This window comes from Pteropus alecto, unplaced genomic scaffold, assembly GCF_000325575.1.
Source record: "Pteropus alecto unplaced genomic scaffold, ASM32557v1 scaffold79, whole genome shotgun sequence".
Classification (NCBI taxonomy): domain Eukaryota; kingdom Metazoa; phylum Chordata; class Mammalia; order Chiroptera; family Pteropodidae; genus Pteropus; species Pteropus alecto.
Genome location: NW_006494612.1, coordinates 10,681,066 through 10,686,008, shown reverse-complemented (window position 1 = coordinate 10,686,008; position 4,943 = coordinate 10,681,066).

The following is a 4,943-nucleotide window of genomic DNA, read 5'->3' as shown; positions in this document are numbered from 1 at the left end:
AAGGTCCCGTAGGAGAGCCCTGGGCTCACACTGTAGAGTTAAGTGTGTGCCTCCGGGGGTGGCGCGGTGGGGGCAGATTCCCGGTGATGTGCCGGAGGGACTGCGCAATCCCCAGGAATCCCCTAGGACCTCCCGGTCATCTAAAACAGATGTCTATGGAGTCCAGGGACCCGTACAGGGCATGCAGCAGCTCCCTCTGCGGGGAAATAGCAGTGACTGGAGCCTATAGCCTCTGCCCTGCTCCACTTCCTATGCGCCTCCACAGACCCGATCCATCCGCTGCCAGCTCCTACTCAATTCCACTTAGAGGCCGGTCCTTTTGCCCCTTTAGTGTCGGATCCCACCCCTTTCTCTTTGATGTTCTCCACCCGAACACGCTCCGCCTGTGTAGCTAGTGCCCCGCCTCTGGCTCCTCCCGAGGTGAACTGCTTTCGAGGAGTCCAGGAGGCCTTACTCAGCTCCCGGCCACTCTGGGTCTCCTCGACTGGCGTCTTTAAAAGTTTCAGGCTGCAAGAGGAGTCGTCCGAGGAACTGTAGGCAGGTCAGAGAGGTCTTTCTCTGCCTCTTCAGCCTTTTATCCAGCAGCTGCGATTTTGTTTCATTTTAAAGAGATAAAGGAGAATGCACTTCAATTGTGAAACACTCATCACCATTATCTTTTCTGCCCTGAGAGAATTCCCAGCTCTCACCTGCTTCCTGCTACGCTCGAGGCTTTCCAGCCTACCCCAGCACCACCATCCTCAACCTCTGGGGAGGGGAGTGTCACAGTGGAGTCCTCCGTTCAATAAGTTTAGGAATGAATTGAGAAAGGCACTTTGTACGGTTGCTCAGGTGTCGGAAGGGGTGTTATGGGAATAGTGGTGGCCCAGATTGGGAGGAACAAGGTGGAGCAGAGATTGGGAGCACTGCGAGCCCGGACTCAGTGAAGAGGCATCGCGGATTACTAGTGCAAGAAACTTCTAATTATTCCCCAGTTTAAATCCAACAAAAATTTTGAAATCGATTCTCAAGCTATAAAACCGCGAATAAATGAACCCTTAAAGATATATTTGTCTTTAAAACATGATCATTTTAAGCAAATTGCTTCGTTGTTCAATTTTTGGTTTTGCCGGAATTATAAATGGGTAAATGGTTCCACGTCTCCAATCCGATTTAGAAATGGTGAGTTGTCCTAAGCGATTGGAGAGTTTCTTTAATTAACTATGATGCAATCTATTTGAAAGGAAATTAAAATAAAAAATAAAGACACCCCTTAGTTTTACCTCTGCCTCATTTTAGAGGCGGGGCTGAGCTTGGCCGTCTTTTGGAGCCTTGGACCAACTAGGTGCACAGGTGAAGTAAGACATTTCCTACCTTTAGATTGTAAACCAAACAGTTTAATGTCCTGATACTTGGGCCCAGTGGACAAATGTTTCAACACCCTCAGTTTGGGAGGAGGGCAAAAGAGCGAATTAGCACCTGGAGAGCCATAGTGCGCGCTCGCGAATGTGGGAAGTAGGCGTTCGGGTCCCAGTCCCGCTCCCCACTGCAGCTCACCTTAGCTTGGGGCCAGCTCCGCACCACCCCGCCCCGCACAGGCCTGAGTCGGCCCGGCCCGCGCGCCCTGGGTCAGGTCTCAGGACACCGCAGTAGCCAAGGTGCCTACGCAGTTGCCGCGCCCAGAACAGATCGCAGCCAGTAGGCGCGGACCCCGCGGGCCATACTCCCCGCTTTCGCCAAGCTTCTCTGTCCATCCCTGGACACAGAGGTTCTACTTTGGCTTCCTCCTGTTAGGGCACATCTGGCTGGAGCATCTGTCGCGAGAGCGCGCTTCTTCCCGCACAACCCAGAGTGCGCAACGTGACAGGTTGGTTCGCATTACCGCGCGGGAAAAGCCGTAGGAGGCTAGCACGAGATCGCACGTCTGTTTAGCCAATACTGGGAACCTCGACTTGTCCTTGCTCACCTTCCAGTAGCCACCTCCTGTCTCCTGTCCCCTGTCACTTTGACATTTTTATTTTACTTTGGCCATGGGACTAGAAGAACATTGATTTTCCCACAAATTCAGGAGAAAACGACCACCTCTCTGACTCCGACAAGGCCCAGCAAAATGTTAATTATTTTTGAAAAGGATTGTAGGGGCAGCGATTAACCACATTTTGAGCGAAGAAAATGAAGAGAATGTGTTTCCATTTACCTAAGGCTGCTTTCTGTTCTCAATTTCCTCCTGAATCAGTTTTTAAAACTTGCTGAAGTTAAATAAGGGTATTGTCTGCACAAGAGTTTAAAGGAACACAGGGAATTGGGCCAGTGAGCGTCAATCTTGAATCTGGGCAGGAAAATTCTCCTCTCAAATCCAAAGCGAAGGAAAGAAAGAAACAGTCTGCAGTTTAAAAATACACCCAAAGATCAGAGCATATTCACTCTTTTCTGTATATCGGAAATGCTGTCATTTACGAGGGTGTCATTTCTCAATCTGATGAATCTCTCTTGTTTCTATGCTAAAGTGGAAAACACACACACACACACACACACACACACACACACACACACACACACACATACACACAACGAAATGTAAACCCCTCCACTCTCCCAGTCATTTAAACCACCAGGATATGGACACCTCAAAGAAGTCAGGTTTTGATTCAGAGCCTTGGGAAGGGGCTGGCTACAATGATAAGGAGAAAAGTGAGAGGAAAGTCTCTCTTCCTCTCACTCAGGAGAAAAGACTGTAAACCGAAAAGTTTAAGGTCTTGAAACTTGAGTACAGTGGACAAATGTATCAACACCCCTAGAAATATCAACTGTTACTAATTACTAATCTAATTGCCGTTTAACTTCTTAATTGGATAGAGGAAATAGCAAAACTTTTTTTTTAGAAATGAATTACACTTTATGATAGCTTCATGGCAATTTATTGAGCTGCCAAGAGGGAGTTTGCCGTATGAAATTTACGTTAATTTCCTTCTAGTATTCTAGCTCTAGCGTGCAATTCTAACAATATCTGGAACCATGAAAATAAAAGTTGCTTTTATTCTCAAAGTTAATAAATGAAGTTAAATTACTTTTGAATAAATACATTTTTCGAGATAACGTCACAATGAAATTCTTTTCAGAAGGATTGCTTCTCATTTTTTTCTGATAACTGATTTCATTACCTCCTAATTTTTTTCTGTGTCATCTTATTCTGAAAACTGCAAAGAAGCAGCTTTAAAGGAAGGATGTATAAATAGAACTAATTAGGAATGCTGACCTACAGCCAGCCCAGGCTCTCCCTCACTTGCGGTTTATTTGGATCATTGAGTGTTGGCATTTTATGTTGCCTTATTCTGCCAACCAAAGGGGATGAACACTGTGGTAATCATATATATATATATTTTTTACCCCTAAATCCATTCTTGCCTATTTTACAGAGCAGAAATGTGTTTCAAATTTGGAGAGTAGCTGACAAGATTTTGTGGATTCAAACTATTAACGGTATTTGTTAGTTGAAAACATGTCTGCAACAACTAGCTTTTTTAGGTATGAGGTGTTACTTAGCAATGGTAATCTAGTAATTAATGAACAGTGATTTTATTTTTTAAGAAATAACAGAAAAAAGAGGAATTCCTGTACTCTGAAATCTCACTAAAAAACTAAGTGGAGGAATTCCAGTTTGACTTAGTGAAAACCAAGACAAAGAAGATTCAATTATTTTTATACAAACTTACAGTAGGTCTTAACAGTGTTTTCAGGTAAAAATTCTCCATGGTTTGACCTAATGAATAGATGAAACTACTTTGTAATTATAGACATATATTTGCTTATTATAAGAATGTTAAACTTTTTCTCCTTTGTATTTTAAAGACTTTTTCATGTCATGTACAATTCAACTTTAGCTTAGGTGAAATAATCATAACTTTCTGAATTTAATTTTCTCTTTAATTCATGTTGACATTAATGTCCAGTTCTAAGATTGGAAATGTACTTAATACCATATTCATCTTTCATAAATGAGTTCTTTTTAAAGTCTCTCTGAAATGCATAGTAAGTATAAAGATGTTATACAAACACAATTCATATGACCCAAATCTTTAAAAATGAAAACAAATGGAAAAAATAGAGATTTGGAATAGAAGTGTGTCCAAGTAAATATTAGAAATATTTTGGTTTGTTAGATTTTTACAAGAGAGGAGAAATTAGGAGGAAATTTACATTCTCTAATATTTACTTGGACACAAAGAGTTAAGTCAGGGAGAGTGTGTCAGTTAGTTATTAATGGAAGAAGTTGTTTTTCATCTTTATTTGGCTAGAAAACTCACTTTACTTGTTTTAAATTTCTAACCACAGCGAAAAAAATATTTTTAAAAAAGACACACAATTGAGGATAGCCTAGAAATCGACTAGTGGGAAACTCCTTTTGGACATAGAGGTATTTGCAGAATCAGAAGGTGGAAGTAGACTGAAGGATTTAAAGTGCTGACTTTGATATTTGACAGTATTGTTGTTGATCCATTCCCAAACTTCTGTTTATAAACTTCATTTCAACAGGATGCTAAAGGGATTAAAAAGAGGCCATAGCAATAACAGACAGAAGGTGAAGATATTCATCTGAGTGTGATGTCCTGTCACATGCTTCAAGAGATCTTGAAACAGCTTCTTAGAAACTCTCTCATAGGAAGATTCTCTTGGCATGTGTGAAAGAATTTTTAGCACTAACTGCTAGACTGGCATTGTCTGTCTTTAACTTCTTCTGCTATTGTGACTAATTTTTAAGCACAAATAAATAAAGTAGGTTTAACTGTGCCTTAAGTACAACATGAGGTTCGATGGTACATCAGGACACTTAGCCTGCAGACCCCGAAGCAGAACACAGCTTTTATTTTTGTTCTTAACTTCACACTATAAATACTGTGCATCATATTTTAAGGTGTAAGTCCAGTTGTTGACTATGAAATTTAAACCTCACCGGCAGTTTTTTT